Source organism: Peromyscus maniculatus, chromosome 23, assembly GCF_049852395.1.
Source record: "Peromyscus maniculatus bairdii isolate BWxNUB_F1_BW_parent chromosome 23, HU_Pman_BW_mat_3.1, whole genome shotgun sequence".
NCBI lineage: Eukaryota > Metazoa > Chordata > Mammalia > Rodentia > Cricetidae > Peromyscus > Peromyscus maniculatus.
Genome location: NC_134874.1, coordinates 36,679,270 through 36,697,428, shown reverse-complemented (window position 1 = coordinate 36,697,428; position 18,159 = coordinate 36,679,270). Strand labels below are relative to the sequence as shown.

Below are 18,159 nucleotides of genomic sequence, written 5' to 3'. Positions count from 1 at the left end.
TTATGCTGAGGTCTTGAGTTTTGGACTTGAGTTTTGTGCATGGTGACAGATATGGATCTATTTGCAATCTTCTGCATGTTGATACGTAGTTATACCAGCACCATTTGTTGAAGATACTTCTGTTTTTCCATTGTACAGTTTTGGCTTCTTTGTTGAAAATCATATGTTCATAAGTGTGTAGATTAATGTCAGGGTCTTGCATCTTTGTGTGGCTTGGGTATCAGGGTCACTGTAGCCTAATAAAAAGAATTTTTTAATGTTCCTTCTTTTTCTATTGTGTAGAACAATTTGAAGAGTATTGTTATTAGTACTTCTTTGAAAGTCTGGTAGAATTCTGCACTGAAACCATCTGGTCCTGGGCTTTTTTTTTGTTGGGAGACTTTTAATGACTGTTCCTATTTCTTTAGGGGTTATTGGTCTATTTAATTAGTTTATCTGGTCTTGATTTAACTTTGGTATGGGGTACCTATTCAGAAAATCGTCCTTTTCTTTCAGATTTTCCAATTTTGTGAAGTACAGGTTTTTGAAGTATGACCTGATGATTTTCTGGATTTCCTCGTTATCTGTTGTTATGTCTCCCTTTTCATTTCTGATTTTGTTAATTTGGATGCTCATTCTCTGCTTTTTAGTTGATGTGAATAAGGGGTTGTCTATCTTGTTGATTTTCTCAAAGAACCAACTCTTTGTTTTATTGATTCTTTGTGTTGTTCTCTTTGTTTCTATTTTATTGATTTCAGCCCTTAATTTGATTATTTCCTGGCATCTGTTTCTCCTGGGTGAGTTTGCTTCTTCTTGTTCTAGAGCTTTCAGTTGTGCTGTTGAATCACTACTGTGAGATATCTCCAACTTCTTTATGTGGGAATTTAGGGCATTGCATTCTTCTTAGCACTGCTTTCATAGTGTCCCATAAGTTTGGGTATGTTGTACTTTCATTTTCATTGAATTCTAGGAAATATTTCATTTCTTTCTTGACCCATTGGTGATACAATTGGGCATTATTCAGTTTCCATAAGATTGTAGGCTTTCTGTAATTTTTGTTGTTGTTGAAATCTAACTTTAAGCCATAATGATCCAATATGATACAGGAGGTTATTTTAAATTTTTTGTATCTGTTGAGATTTGCTTCATGACAAAGCATGTGGTTGATTTTGGAGACGGTTCCATGGGGTGCTGAAAAGAAGGTATATTGTTTTGTGTTAGGGTGGAATGTTCTGTAGATATCTATTTCGTCCAATTGAGTCATAATGTCTGTTAGTTCTCTTATTTCTCTGTTAAGTTTCTGTCTGGCAAACCTGTCCATTGGTGAGAGTAGGGTGTTGAAGTCTCCCACTACTAGTGTATGGGGTTTGATGTGCGATTTAAGCTTTAGTAATGTTTCTTTTTCGAATGTAGGTGCCTTTGTATTTGGGGCATAAATATTCAGAATTGAGATTTCATCTTGTCTGATTTTCTCTGTGATAAATATGTAATGTCTTTCCTGATCTCTTTTGATTGATTTTAGTTTTAAGTCTATTTCATTAGATATTAGGATAGCTATACCAGCTCGCTTCTTAAATGCATTTGATTGGAAAGTCTTTCATCAGCCTTTTATTTTGAGGTAGTGTCTGTCTTTGAAGTTGAGGTATGTTTCTTGTATGCAGCAAATGGATGGATCTTATTTTCATATCCATTCTGTTAGCCTGTGTCTTTTTATAGGTGAATTGAGACCATTGATATTAATAACCAGTTATTGTTAATTCCTGTTATTTTTTAGTGGTAGTGTTGTATGTTTTCCTTCTTTGGTATTTGTTGGCTTGGGACTATCTATTGCCTGTGTTTTCATGGGTATATCTAACTTTCTTAGGTTGGATTTTTTCTTCAAGTGCTTTCTGTATGGATGGATTTGTGGAGAGATATTGTTTAAATCTGGTTTTATCATGGAATATTTTGTTTACTCTATCCATGTTGATTGAGAGTTTTGTTGGGTATAATAATCTGGGTTGGCATCTATGGTCTATTAGTGTCTGCATAATGTCTGTCCAGGATCTTCTGGCTTTCAGAGTGTCCATTGAGAAGTCAGGTGTTATTCTGATGGGTCTGCCTTTATATGTTACTTGCCTTTTTCCTTTGCAACTCTTAATATTTTTTCTTTATTCTGTATGTTTAGTGGTTTGATTATTATGTGGTGAAGGGATTTTTTTTTGATCTTGTCTGTTTGGTGTTCTGTAACCTTCTTGTATCTTTATGGGGATTTTTTTCTTTAGGTTGGGAAAGTTTCCTTCTATGATTTTGTTGAATATATTTCCTGTACCTTTGAGTTGGTATTCTTCTCCTTCTTCTATCGCTATTATTCTTAAGTTTGGTTTTTTCATGGTGTACCAAATTTCCTGGACATTTTGAGTCATGATTTTGCTGGCTTTAGTTTTTTCTTTGACTGATGAATCTATTTCCTCTATCATATCTTCAATGGCAGAGATCTGCTGTTCCATGTCTTGCATTCTGTTGGTTATGCTTGTGCCTGTAGTTCCTGTTTGTTTACTCAGATTTTCCACTTCCAGCATTCCCTCAGTTGTGTCTTCTTTATTGCCTCAATTTCAGTTTTCAAATCTTGAACTGTTTCCCTTACTTGTTTAATTGTTTTTTCTTGGCTTTATTATTACTGATTTCTTCCCCTTTTTTTGTTTGACTTTTCCTCAAATTCTTTAAGGGAATTTTTTCATTTCCTCTTGAAAGATCTCTATTATCTTCTTAAGGTCATTTTACGCTCAATTTCTTCTGTTTCTTCTGTGTTGGAATATTCATGTCCTGCTGATGTAGGTTCTGATGGAACCATGTTAGTTTTTTGTTGTTGACTGTATTTTTTTCACTGGTGTCTACCCATCTCTTTCTCCACTTGTAATCAGGGTCTGTGTCTGAGTGAGACTCTCTTGGTCTGATCAATACTCTTGGTCCGGTGGGAGCTCTTTGTCTAGTCGGTGCTGATGGACTCTTTGTCTCAGGGAGCAGCTCTCAGTCCAATTGGCGCTTGTGGACTCTGTCTCAGGGAGTAGCTGCAATATAGGCACATGGGTGGGTTGGGAGGGGCGGGGCTTGTGGGTTACAGGGTCTGGTGGGGGATGGTGTTAGTCTGACATGTCTGAAGTAGGTCTGCCAGCTGACTGGCCTGAAACTGAGACTGCAATGGGTAGTGGTGTAGGAGTGCAGAGTTGTGCTCCTGGGCCCAAAGCCCAGGAGCTGGAGTGTTCAGGTATGAGGATAAAGATGCACCTCTTAGTCCAATTGGGTGCTGGCGGCCTCTGCCTCAGGGAACAGTAGCAGTCTCAGAGGGTGGGTGGGATTTGTGAGATGTGGGGCTTGGGTTACAGGGTTTGATGGGGTATGGTGGTAGTCTGATCTGTCTGCAGGAGGTCTGCCTGTGACTGGCCTGAAACTGGTACTACAATGGGTGGTAGTGTAGAGGAAAATTGCTGTTACCCTGGGCCCAGAGCCTAGGGGCTGGGGTGTTCGGGTATGAGGATAAAGACTCACCTCTTATTCCAAATGGGTGCTGGCGGGCTCCCCAGTTATGCTAACTATTGAAGTTCATATTGACAGTGTGCAAATCTGCTGGGCACACCCACATGCACTTTCAACTCCCTCTTTCTGAGGTCAGGAGGTTTTCTGATAAGATTTACTCTTGCTATGACCTGATTGACTTTCAGGTTACCCACAGATCCACCAGAACTCAGTAGAAACAGATATGAACAGTGGGCTGCCATACACACTGGACCCCTCAGCCTTTCCCTAAGTTCCTGGGAGCTGGAGGAGCAGCCAAGTCATTGGTTGTTTCATTTTGCTGTTTTAGTCATGTTTATCTCATCTCTTTTGTGTGTGTGTTCACAAGGCTTTCTGTTTGACTTTACAGATATGGGACCCATAAACATGATGTCTTTAAGAAACAGGGAATTCCTGGGCCCAAACCTCTCCCATTTGTAGGAACTCTGCTGAATTACTACAAGGTGAGTTTTGATTGAACTCCCCCATATGGCTTCCTTAATGGCCAATAATGGTTTAGTTATATTTAGTGGTCCTTGGGAGGAAATTCTGAAATCTCAGGCCCTTATACTGTGTGTTCTCATGATATTGGAGAATGTCTACTGGTTCCTTTGGGGCTCTGTTGCCAACATAAAACTATTAAATGTGTGTGTGTGTGTGTGTGTGTGTGTGTGTGTGTGTGTGTGTGTATTCCTAGTTTGTATGCATGTATTTTCATGTGTGTGAGTACTCATATGTTTTCAGGTACATATGCATGGATTTGTGTGTGCATGGAGGGGCCAGAGGTTGATATTGGTTGTCTTCTTGATTGCTCTTCATATTATACTATGATACAGGGTCTCTCACTTGAACCAAGCTCTCTCTGACTTTAGGGGTTTTGCTAGCCAGCTTGTTCCAGGAAGCCTGTGTTTCTGTCTCCGGCAAGTCAGGACTCCTGGAGGGCTTTAACCCACTACCTAGCATTTGCAATGATACTGGAGATCCAAGCTGAGATATTTAGGGTGTTATTTTTCCCACTGACCAACCTTCACAACTCCCATTGTGAACTTTCCTCCATATTTATTAATTTTGGTTGAGTGTATGTATGTACCATGGCATGCATACATAGATCAAAGGATAATGTATGGGTAAGTTTTTTCCTTTTTCCACCTTATGAATCCTAGGGATGAAACTCAGGTTATCAGGGTTGGTGGCAAGTGTCTTTTCATTCGCAGCCATCTGACTGGCCCTAATGTCAGTTTATTCAATGTCAAGTTTGCCTTGGGTGAAACACCCAGATCCCCAGCCCATTTCATCTTGATATTCAGGACATTATGCCCAAACTTTGTGAGTAAAAAAAGTTTGTTTCTTACCCAGTGCAGATTCAGGAAAGGCAATGCTGTACTTATTGAAGAAAAATCTTGAAGGGGTTACCAGCTTCAAGGACATCAAGCTTTATGAACTAGATTAAAATTCTCCTCTTTGTACCTGGGTTCACAAGCAACATTTTTTCTTTTTACTAAATATTTCTGAATCATCAGCACATCACAGACCCACATAGACACCATTGGCAGACTTTTCATATACTTGGGTTCTCTACAATCACTGAACCCCTGAGGTTATTTCCATGGCTCTATCCCCAACATTCACCCTTCATGGTATGTCTGGGTTCTTGAGAACTAGCATATTTTGCTTCACTCTCTTCCTGTAGGAATGGAGGTCCAGGTTAACAATTGATTCATTTAGAAAGAAGATTTCATGCACATAAGTGTGGGTTTGTGCACATGAGTGCAGTACCTACAGAGGCCAGAAGAGGGCAAGGGATTATCTGGAGACAGAGTTGCAGATGGTTGTGAGGTGTTGGATATGTGTGCTGGGGATAGAACTTGGACCCTCAGGAAGATCAGCAAGTGCTCTTAATTGCTGAATCACATCTCCAAGCCTAATGACAATTTTTCTATTCTCTTTTGTTTTTGTGGTACTGAGAATGGGATCCAGGGTCTTCTTCATGTCAGGCAAGTGCTCTAACACTGAAATGTCTGCTCAGGTTTTTCTTCCTAAAGGTTCTATGCTTACTTTCCACATTCTTTATCACAATTTATTATTATTATGATGATGATAATGATTATTTCTGTACACATGCTTGTATCTGGTGGTATGTATAGGTACATGTCTATGAGGTGAATGCAGAGACTACAGGAAGATAATCATTTGTCCTGCCATATCAGTTTCCCTTATTCCACTGAGCCATCTGGCTGGTGCAACTCAATGTTACTGAAGAACTTTTCTCTGTCAGAAACAATAAACCTACTTTCATGGGATTTTAGGCTTTGGTTCCCTGGCTACAGAAGGGTTGGTACATACAGGGCAATAATGGATTTCATGATATTTCTCTTTCCAGGGTGTATGGAAATTTGACGTTGAGTGCTATAAAAAGTATGGAAAAATATGGGGGTGAGTATTCTGGAAAGCTCTATGGAGCTGATCTTTTTAGGAAGATGTACTCTACATGTGCAAGGACAATGCCAGCCCAGGACTGTAGTCATGCACCTCTCTGTTGTAAGAGTGATGCCATGTGTCATTAAGTACTATGGTTCCCAGGTCTAATTATCTTCAGAACATTGCACATTGTGGCTTTTTGATAGTCTTTGGTGTTCCATGGCCTTGTGTTTTGCTGATTTGTTTTGGTTTTTAGACATGGTTTCTCTGCGAAACAGCTCTGGATGTTCTGGAATTCACTCTGTATACCAGAGAGGCCTTGAACTCACAGAGATCCACCTGCCTCTATCTCCTGAGTTCTGGAATTAAAGGCCTAAGCCACCATCATCCCCAGCCAAGACTTTTGATAGTGGAGTATATCATTGTGTCCTGTCTAATTGAATTGACCTTGGAGATCAAAGTCAATTTGTATTTAAAAATCAAAGTGTTCTTCTTGGATCTACATCCTTAATGGTTCTATAAATCAGTAGCAGAAAGTGTTCCCTGTCATTGATGTTGGAGTTTGGGGACATCTTTTGAGTGGGTGTCATCATATGCTAGGAGACACAAACAAGTGGGAGGAGGCTCTGGCTCTTCCTGCCTCTTCATCTCCTCTCCATCCTTAGGGACCACAGGCCTGAACACAGGGTCTGCTGAGTTGACATAGCCCATAATGACCATGTCGTTCAATGCCAGTAGCAGGCTGTGCTGTCTGTCCAATGGCCCTGTGAATGTCTCCTAGCAACATTATTGCTTGTCAACACTTGATAGTGTTTTGTCAACTTTTCACTGACTAATATTCCATAAAATTCCAGAGAGATTGGAGGTCAATGAATAGCTGATTTAGTTTTCCTTCTCACTGACCAGTCAAGTCCCAGACTGGTATGATTTGTTGGACTGTCTTCCTATTTATTTGTTTGTTTATCCACTCATTGTTATTTGTTTGTTTGTTTATTTGGGCCATGATATCTTTAAGTAGCCTTAACTCTCCAGGTACTGGATATATAGACCAGTCTTGCCTTGAACTCAAATATATGATTGTTTCTGCCTTCCAAGTAGTGGGATTAAAGGCATTTTCCACCATGCCTGGCCTTAATATTGTTTTTATATGAAACATTTTGCTTACATTTTTCATTAGTTTTTTTTTGTGTCTGTGTGTACCAGTGAATTTAATTGGACTTAATTACAGAGGCATAAGTGAGCAAGAGCTTATCTGAGCCTTGGAGAAGTTGGTATATGCACCTCATTTAAAATCTGTATTTTCATTGTATCAAAACCAGGGTCTTGCAGGGTATTGGTGGCGCATGCCTTTAATCCCAGCACTCAGGAGGCAGAGCCAGGCGGATCTTTGTGAGTTCAAGGCCAGCATGAACTACCAAGTGAGTCCCAGGAAAGGCACAAAGCTACACAGAGAAACGCTGTCTCGAAAAACCTAAAAAAACCAAAAAAACAAAAAATAAAAAACATGGTCTGGTGTATTCTAGGCAGTCTTTCTACCACTAAGCTACATTCCCTAGCCCAGAGACTGAAATAATTTATTATTTTTAAGATTAATTTAATTTAGTTTTTTAATTTTTAAAGGATTTTTTTACTTTAAATTATGTAATATTGATACTAATATTTTATTTTAAGTGTTTAAATATTAATTTTACTTTAATATTTCATTTATTTGATTTTAATTTTTTAAAATTTTATATTCTTTGGTGTTTTGCCTGCATGTACTTCTGTGTGCGGATGTCAGAATCCCTGGAGCTGAAGTTACAGTCAGGTGTGAGCTGCCATATGGGTACCGGGAACTGACCCTGGTTCCTCTGGAAGAGCAGTCAGTGCTCTTAACTACTGAGCCATCTCTCCAGTCCCAATATTTTATTTTTAAACACCTATTATTGTTATTACTTTTAATTATGTGAATGTGCATGTTTACTTGGTTTGTGTGTCTCTTCACATGAATGCTGATGATCATGGAGGCCGGGGCATTGGAGCTGGAGTTACAGGTGGTTGTGAGCCATCAAAGTTGGGTGCTAGGAACCAAACTCAGGTTATCTGCATGAACAATATATGCTATTAACTCTGGTGCCATCTCCCCAGCCCTTACAATATTGTAAATAAGCAAAAATTACAGAAAATGGTATAAGCAACTCTCACATAACACATCTAGACTTAAAAATTCAAATCATACTTGCTTTCAGTAACCTTAAATATGCAATACAATAAGATATAACATTCTAATTACATTTTAATTTAATTTGCTCTCTCACTGTCTCTGATCTCCCATTAAGATTACAACTTGTCTCAAATCAATTATTTCACAGTTTATCTTTTTATCAACTCTATTTTGCTGAGCACAAAGTTCTGCAACATGTTTAGGCCAGTCTTTAATAAATTCAGCAGTCTGATTTTCCTTATGAAGGGTGAGTCCAGCTGATGAATCAATAGCAGTCAATGCAATAATTCCCATAACCACAGCAACAATCAATCCAATCATCCTGTGAGTTCTTCTTAATAGTCTTTCAGAGAGTTTCTTGACTAGAATCATCACAGGTTAGCATGCCATGGCCTCAGCAACTTCATCAGCATCCAAACTGTTAGCCTTGCTCCAAGAATATATAAACATTCAGGGGTGACATCTAATGTCACTACCATTAACAAACTAGCATTAATGTAGGTATGTAGGGTACACTGTTTCAAGTGATGGTATAGTGATTAGGGTGCCATTGTTTAGGCCATTTCAGTAATACATAAGGTAATGGTACACATGCTGCAAAGTGATGATTTTGATTTAATCTAAAGGACAAAGTATATGTCCATCATTAATGTTTAATCTTCCTTTCAATACTTTAAGAGGATGTAAGGTACTTGCCAATTTCTACAAATTAGTTTGAACAGAATTGTCAAATTGCAACATAAGAGCTGACATCCCAACACCATTCAATTGCATAGGTTCATCAAGAGTAGAGCTAATTTCTCTAATTCCATTCAAACCATACCTTTACCATCTCAATTCTGAGTGAGAGTATTTTCCCCATGGGAATTCATAAGGGCTTAGATCAATGACTTTTCCTTGGGAGATATTAATAAGCACCTGATGGTTCTCACTTTTATATACCTACCCATGTATACAGTCATATTCCTTATTACTAACCCACATCTCACAAAATGTCAGATTTATGGAACTAGTAGAATTAATCTCCTGTCCTCTAAACCCAAATACATGAAGCATATCAATTTTATTTTGAATCTCCTGGGTAGTATTAATTATAGATAGCCAAATTTGAAAAGTTATATTTAGACAATGAGTTCCATTACCTTTACAAATAGGGATTCCTTGCACTCCCACAGTATAGGTTATAATTTTCTTACCCTATTCCTCAGGCCTTGCAGGTTCTCTCTGGTCATAAGTACCAGGTAGCCAAGATGATTCCATTGATCACAACAGGAATATCTGTATCTCCCCAACTGGTCCCTTTGTTAATGGGAGGATTAGGAATATAAGCCCAGTATGATTGGTCCCCATTACGTATACAGTTACCACAGACAGCATAGCATGGAACAATGTTGTAGCATTCAAAGGTTTCCTAGCCAGCTGAACTATTGCTTCCCCCTTTTCAGTCAATTTCTTAGCCATACCCATGTAGGAAGATCAGCTGATTGTTGCAAGGGCTTTCTGTATCTCTGTCTTTCCAGAGTTGTGTTTTCGATGTCAGCAGCCAAGGCAGCCAGGAGAGTTCTCATGCTTGTGTCAAAATTTTATTAATTTAGATGGTTTCCATAACTTGTTGTCTCCTGCAGAAGCATAAGTATGACCTCAAGTGCAATATAACAACTTCCCTGAGTTCCATTCTGATGTCAAAACATCCTTGTAGTACACATGATAACCCAATTCAGCATCTTTTTCCACAGTCCAATGTCTTTCAGCAGCTGTTGCCCTGTTTCATTAACATTTAAAAATATAAAGTTAGTAAAGCATGATGTAATCAATCTCTGGGAGTCCTCAAATCACCCTTTTGTTTTTTAAGCATCTCTTTTAAAGTATGATTAGCTCTTTCAATAATTGATTGTCCTATAGAGTTATGTGGTATCCCTGTAATGTGCTTTATGTTATAATTTGCAAAACAGATGTTTTACTTTACTGGAAACATAAGCAGGAGCATTATCAATTTTAATTTGTATTGATATACCCATTACCGCCATTGTTTCTAATAAATGTTTAATTACAGATTCAGCCTATTCAGAACTTAAGGCAGATACCTATTGAAATCCACAGTATGCATCAATGGTATGATGTACATATTTTATTTTTTCCAAATTCTGCTAAGTGAAATCCATCCATTTTCCAAATTGCATTTTTTGGCAACCCTTAAGATTACTTCCTGCTGGTAAAGGAACTTGAGTAATATAAACAAGTGGAACAATTTTCTTTATATTTTCTTTAGCTTGTCACCAGGTATTGGAAAATTTTTTACTTTAAGCCTTAATGGTAAACATGATTTTTATGAAAATTTGAAGCTTCTAATACATTTTAATACAATTAGTAGTTGATCAATTTCTTCATTTTTTTTTTTTGCTAATGGCCCATGGATCCTCTATGAGACCAAATGATGATACATAGTGGATAATTTCTGTCCCAGATTGCTGATTGCTCTTGTATGATTAACAAAATTAATTCTGACTTATCAGGAATAAGTTTAGCAGTTTCTATATACAATAAAACTAATTTAGCATATTGATAATTAATAAGTATATTAAGAAACTCATTAGAATCTATTAATACCATTGAAAGGCATATAATTCTGATTTTTGGAGTGAAGCATATGGACTTTGTACTACTTTTTTATGTTTCCTGCTTTCCAACCTAATTTATTTCCATCAGGATAAAATGTAAGAGTTCCAGAAATAGAAGTTCTTTTTACTACATGGGGAATAATCTGTTCAGTTATTTTTATAAATTGAAGTTCTTTACATTGGGCATATTTATTGTTGATTTCTATTAAATAATTGCTACAGGTTCTTTGTCAGTCATCATTAATTACCCATAATTGCATAATTTCAACATTAGTGTAATGTACTACAATCACAGCTAGACCCATTTCTCACAATTGATAAACTCTTATTCTTCCTTTTATAATTAATCCAGGAACCTTTCCATAAACTTTTTATTATGTTTATGAGCTAAAAAATATCCATTCTAAAACATTATCTTCCTTTCATGAGTCCAGTAGGGGAATAAGTAGAAGGTAAAATTACTAAAGTACATTCAATTTGTGAGATCTAATAGATTTAAAAAGACATCTTGCAATTTCTGTTCTACTTGGGCCAACTCCTTTTCTGCTTCAGTTGTTCAATGCCTGAAACTGTTTCAATCTGAGTCACTTTGTAAAATTTGAAATGAACTACTTAATTTTTGAGTAGTCAGTCCAATTGTAGGCCACAACCAATTAATATCTCACAATAAATTTTGAAAATCATAAAGTATATGTAATTCATGTCTTCTAATCTGTCCTATTTGTGGCTGGATTCTCTGTTTACTTAATTTAAATTCTAAATAATTAAGAGAGTCTCCTCTTGGAATTTTTTTCAGGAGCAATTTGCAATCCCCATTGAGGTAAAATCTGTTGCACCTCAGCAAATACCTTTTCAAGGCTATTGACATCAGAGGCAGCTATTAAGATATTATCCATATAATGATGTTGTTTTTAAACTAAATCTCAGTCTTATGATTTTACCAATGAAGACTTGGGAGTCAGATGCTGGGGTGAAAACCTGCAAGTTCACAAAGGCAGAGGAGCAATGAGCTGACCTTCCTCCTTAGCTGAGTCACAGAAAGAGAGCTTTCCTTGCCTGTCCCAATCTAAATAGGACCACCAAACTCCACGTCCCTCCTCACTACTTCCTGTGCCTTTCTCTATCTATGTTCTGGACTCCCAATAACTTTCTATGGCTACTTCCTGTCAACAAGTTGCTGGCTCCTTCCCTTGACCCAAGGTTGATTTTATTTAATTAATGCAGTCTCAGTGTTCACTATGTGATCAAGTATCCTGAATCACAATGATAAATAATGGATTGAGTAAATTGTTTATGAAGTACTTCCAGTGGTTTATTTATAAACTACTGACACAAAGTTGGACTATTTAACATTCCCTGGGGAAGGGCTTTCCATTTAGATAACTTTTTAACAGGCTGGGGATTATTATAAGTAGGAACTGTAAAAGAAAACTTGTCCCTATCTTGTTCTTGCAAGGAAATAGTATGAAAGCAATGTTTTAAATAAGCCAAGCCTTTGACAATAAAGAAGGTAATGGAATTCTAGGCTCTAAATGAACCATAGGTTGAATTACATGGATTACAGTTTTTAAATCAGTCAATACCTGCCATTTTTTTAGTTTTTTTAAATTGCAAGTACAGAAGAATGTCAAAGATTTGTAGTTTTTCAATGTGTTTAGCATCTGTTTTGTACTAGTTGCTCAAACACCTGTAATTTTTTTTTTATTATGGGCCACCTCTCCACCCACACAGGCTTATTAGTTAACCATATTAAAGGTAGAGCAGTTGAGCTTCCAGTTGTTGCCCCTAATCCAAATTTGGGTAGCTAACTTCTGTCTTGTGTTGTTTCTGGGCAACCTGTATAACCGGTGTTTTTCATTGAAAATTGTTTTTCAAAACCTATTTTAGGAATGTATCGAATTTTAAAATCATTTCAGGAGTTGTTTCTGAAATTGTAGGAATATTAATTTGAGCTGTATAGTATAGAGTAGGTAATCTCTTTTGTGAAATTTATGTAAAAAAACATTCTTTTTGTCCTTTTTAAAAAGCCATCTATAAAAGCATTAAAATCAATCTCTACATAATTTTAAGAGGTAAATTTAGGCAATACCGATGGGTTTTTTTTATAAAATAGTAAAAAGATGATCCTTTTTTATAGATCCCAAGTAATATGTTAATGCAGCCTGCTAATTATTAACAGTGTGGAACAAAAAGTTTACTTGAAAAATAATTTTTGTAGGCTCTTTGTCAGTAAGATGTTATTTCTATGAGCTATTATTAGTAGTCATATTATTTAATGAGCTAATAACCTGCTCTGTTTCAGATGTGACATTTTATAGAATTTAACCAAGAGTTGCCACAAAGCAACTCAAAGAGCAGAGCCAAATCCTCAGTAGCAATAAACGGACAAGAGGATACCCAATGAAATTATAAATTTTTCTCTTTTAGTTTGTTTATTATGTAAATTAAACATTCATTCAAGCTTTAATCAGATGATCAAGAGAAGAGAATATCCTCCATATAATGAATGGCTAATACCTCTGGAGATTCAAACAGCATTGGCTACGTACTTTACATCCTGATTGCAATTGTTTTCTGTACTACATTTGGGCTTGTTTTAATTTTTCTTCTCATGAAGAGATCATTGATAAGGACTTATTTCTGTTATTAGGAGGAAAAAAAAACATTTCCCATGAAGGGACATTTAATATGAACTTATTTCCACTTGGCGTGAAAAACAAAAAACATTTAAATCAAAATTAAGCAGACAAACAAGAAAATTGCAAGTCCTGGGCCAGCTGCCCCTGCTCAGGCTGCAGTAGTGGAGCTCCACCCACCATCCTCTGGAGTTCAGGTCTTGCCTCACTGTGCTCTGTGTGGTCCTTGAGAGAAAGCACCTGCAGCATCACACAGCAGAGAACTCTGAGATCCTGCTGACATGAATCCCTTTTTTCTATGGGAAAGGGGTTTCTCCTTCCTCTATTTCTACTAGGAAAAGGGATTTTTCTCCCTTTATTTTTCTTCATATCTTCCTATTTGTAGGCCTTTATTAAATACTTTCTTTTATTCTACCAGGAAAAGTTTTTTTTTTTTAAACAGAAAATTTCTTCTTAAATTTTCTTTTCTTTCCTCTTTTCTACCAGGAAGATTCCTTTTTTAAAAAAATTTCTCTTATTCTTTGTCTCCAGATTTATCCATTTGTATCCTTAATTCTTGAAATGGTGCAGCTAACATTTCAACCTTTCGAGTTTCTATGTCCCTCTCCTCTGAAGAAGGAAGAGGAGATTCATCTCCATTATCTTCACCCTCCTCACATTCTTCTTCCACTGAAACAACATTCCTGTCTTCCTGTGAGAAAACATTCTCCTCTGCTGACTGACAATTTCTGGCCCGAATGTTTTCCTTTTTGCTCCCCTTTTCTACTTCAGGTGGAGCTTTCTGTGATTTCTCACTCTGCTTGGGATCCTGAGCATTTGAGATCAAATTACATAAAGACCAAATCTTGACGGGTATGGACTCCTCTCTCGGATGAGTGCTAAATAAGCTCTCAACACTTGCTTCCAAAATGTCAGTTCCAATTGAACCTGGGGAGTTTCATGAAACCAATAACAATGCCTTTTCACTAACACCAAAGGCTCTGTAAACTGTTTTTCTTCCTCATTCACTCCATTTCCCTTTTTTTTGGGGGGGTCTGAATTTTTTCTCTTTATTCATCTGTTGGTTGCCTTTCACTCATGTAACTCCTGAGCTATGATCCATAGTAGAAGGATTTGCAAAAAATTAACAAAAATAAAAAGTAAAATTTCAGGGTTACAAACAGCATTTATTCAAGAAGTGATGATTTACCATAGAAAATAGTAATTAACTTTAATGAAAGTCCTCAAAGATGGTAGGTAAGGTTGATGATCTTATCTACAGCCAAATACAGACCACATTTGAAAAGAACCTTGTTTGCAGGTGGGAGGTGCAGGTGGTGGGTGGGGATGGCAGGGAGGTGGGGTTCCAGAGACAGCCTGATGTCTATGAACTTTCATTTTCTTTAACTTAAATAGGAGCAGGTTGTATGGTGGACTGTCTTCCTTGTGTCCCACAGTTGATTCACCAGGGATAATGATCTGAGTCCTTTGGGGTACCTATTTCCTGATCACCAGAAACAACCTTTCATATTGCACACCTAACTGGGTTCAAAGCAAGAAAGGATGTGGTAGGTAGGAGTATCAAAGAAGATGTTTCTGATATCATGGGAGAAACGATTCTTCCCGAGTCTAGTGGGGTTTTTTGTTTTGTTTTATTTTGTGTTGTTTTTGAAAACTTAAAGGAAGAGCAGAAGAAAAGAGCATTAACAAAAAGAGAAAAAAATGATTCTTTAAGTAATTTTTTATAGTTTTTTTCTGGGGCTTGAGAGAAAGCTCAGTGGGTAAGAGTCTGTACTACTCTTGTGGAGCCCTTTCACTTGGTTTCTAGCAACCACGTCAATCAGCTCATAACCGTCTCTAACTGTGTGCCCAGAGAATCCGTGACACTCTTCTGGCATCTGTGGACACCTGTACTCATAAACACATTACTATATCCAAGCCCCTACACACACAAAATAAAATTGTTAAAAAGAAAAACAATTTTTGCCAAGCAAATATATGTACAAATGTCAACAAATAACTCAAATTACTTTAAGGAGATGAGATTTTAGATCTGGAAGTTTCTATGTGGAGATGAAGAGTTTGAGCCTTACCTTTTTGAGATTTTTATTGAGAAGTAATGGGTGATTTGTTCAGATTCTGATGTGAAAGCTTTTTTTATTGTTCTTTATATTTTCTTTTTGAAACTCTTGGGAGGGAAAGATTAGTTGATGCTTCTGGTTCCTGGGGAAGAGACATGGCCTCTCAGATGTGGCTCTGGGGAATATCCCACAAACAAGAATATTTGAGGGTCATATGTGCTAATCACACCTTTTTCTTTTGTTAGTCATGTCTCACATATCAGAAGTGTCCACCTCTTCCTTCTTTTCTTCCTGAATCCCTGCTATGGGTCTCTTAGAGAATTTTCTAATAACCCCTGCTGAAGAAAAACTACCAAAGAAATGCATACAAGTAAACCCCACAATTCTTGGAAAAACTGTCTTCCCAGAGGTCATCTTCTTACAGTCATGACACTTCCAATAACTTTGTGTGTGGAAGGGTGCATAAACATTTTGGGTCAAAGCCAGGTCTATCTGTGATTCTTTTTTCCCCTTTTTCTTCTTATTATTAAGAGATTTTCCATTCTTTTTACATACCAACCACAGATTCCCTTCACCTCCCTCCTCTCGCCCTCCTCCCAGCCTCCCCCCAAGTCCCCTCATTCCTGCCTCCTCCAAGGCAAGTTCTCCCATGGGGAGTCAGCAGAGCCTGGTACATTCAGTTGAGTTAGGTCCAAGCCCCTCCTCCCTGTACCAAGGCAGTGAAAAGTGTCCCACTATATGCACTGGGCTCCAAAAAGCCAGCCCATGCACTAGGGAGGGTCCCAACCCCACAGCCTGCCTTGGGGGGGGGCTAAACAGTTCAAGCTAAACAACTTTCTCAACTATCCAGAGGGCCTAGTCCAGTACTATTGGGCCTCCACAGCTATTTGTCCACACTTCATGTGTTTCCACTAGTTTGGCCAGCTGTCTCTGTACATATTCCTTACTTATAGAATCCCTCATCCGTCTTATTGATTGGATTCCTGGAGCTTGGCCTGGCACCCAGCAGTGGATCTCTGCATCTGCTTCCATCAGTCATTGGATGAGGGCCCTATGATGACAGTTAGGGTTTTCAGGCATCTGACCACCTGAGTAGGCCAGTGCAGGCACCCTCTGGACTATTGCCAGTAGTCTAAGGTGGGGTCATGCTTGTAGATTCACCTGGGAACTTCCCTAGCACTTTGTTTCTCCCTATTACCATGATGTCTTCATTTATCATGGTATCTCTTTCCTTGCTCTCCTACTCTGTCCCTATTCTAACTTGAACCTCCCATTCCCCAATGTTCTCATCCTCCATCCGTTGCCATCCCTTACCATACCTCACCACAGTTTGCTCATGAAGATCTCATCTATTTCTCCTTTGCTGGGCTATCAATGTGTCCCTCTTAGGGACCTTCTTGTTAGCTAGCCTCACTGGAACTGTGCATTGCAGTCTGGTTATCCTTTGCTTTACATCTAGTATCCACTTATGAGTGAGTACATAGCATGTTTGTCCTTCTGAGTCTGGGTTACCTCACTCAGGTTGATATTTTCTAGTTCCATCCATTTGCCTGCAAACCTCATGATGTCATTGTTTTCCTCTGCTGATTAGTATTCCATTGTGTATATGTACCACATTTTCTTAATCCATTCTTCAGTTGAGGGGCATCTAGGTTGTTTCCAGGTTCTGGCTATTACAAGTAATGCTGCTATGAACATAGTTGAGCATGTATCCTTGTGGTATGATTGAGCATTTCTTAGGTATATGCCCAAGAGTGTTATAGGTGGGTCTTGAGGAAGATTGATTCCCAATTTTCTGAGAAACTGCCATAATGATTTCCAAACTGTCTGTACAAGTTTGAACTCCCACCAACAGTGGAGGAGTATTCCTCCTGCTCCACATCCTCTCCAACATAAGCTGTCTTCAGTGTTTTTGATCTTAACCATTCTGACAGGTGTAAGACGGTATCTCAGAGTTGTTTTTTTTTTGTCTGCATTTTCCTGATGACTAAGGATGTTAAGCAATTCCTCAATTGTCTCTCGGCCATCTGAGATAATTCTCTATTTAGCTCTGTATCCCATTTTCTAATTGGATTGTTATGTATTTTGATGTCCAGTTTCTTGAGTTCTTTATATATTTTGGAGATCAGCCTTCTGTCAGATGTGGAGTTGGTGAAAATCTTTTCCTATTCTGTAGGCTATCCTTTTGTCTTATTGTCCGTGTCCTTTGCTCTACAAAAGCTTCTCAGTTTCAAGAGGTTCCATTTATTAATTGTTGCTCTCAGTGTCTGTGCTACTGGTGTTATAATTAGGAAGTGGTCCCTGTGCATTCAAGACTACTTCCTACTTTCTCTTCTATCAAGTTCAGTGTAACTAGATTTATGTTGAGGTCTTTGATCCACTTGGACTTGAGGTTTGTGCATGGTGACAGATATGGATCTATTTGCAACCTTTTACATGTTGACATCCAGTTATGCCAGCACCATTTGTTATAGATGTTTTTTTTTTCACTGTACAGTTTTGGCTTCTTTGTCAAAAATCAGGTGTTCATAGGTGTGCAGATTAATGTCGGGATCTTCAATTCGATTGGTCCACATGTTGGTTTTTATACCAGTACCAATCTGTTTTTATTACTCTAGCTCTATAGTGGAGCTTGAAGTCAGGGATCGTGATGCCTCCAGAGGTTGCTATATTATACGGGATTCTTTTAGCTATCCTGGGTTTTTTGTTTT

At 37.9% G+C, this 18,159-nt stretch overlaps 1 protein-coding gene and 1 pseudogene across 2 annotated transcripts in view; one reads left to right on the top strand and one right to left on the bottom strand.

Annotated features, from left to right (window-relative positions):
- The window catches only part of LOC102916524 (cytochrome P450 3A11-like), a 229,252-nt gene that overhangs the window by 89,949 nt on the left and 121,144 nt on the right, over positions 1-18,159 (bottom strand). The gene's annotated exons all lie outside the window — the stretch shown is intronic.
- LOC102924003 (cytochrome P450 3A31-like) overlaps positions 1-18,159 on the top strand; it is a 40,572-nt pseudogene that overhangs the window by 2,747 nt on the left and 19,666 nt on the right. The window contains exons 2-3 of the transcript XR_013047577.1: positions 3,884-3,977; positions 5,894-5,946. The product of XR_013047577.1 is annotated as a cytochrome P450 3A31-like (transcript). The remainder of the gene's footprint in view (positions 1-3,883; positions 3,978-5,893; positions 5,947-18,159) is intronic.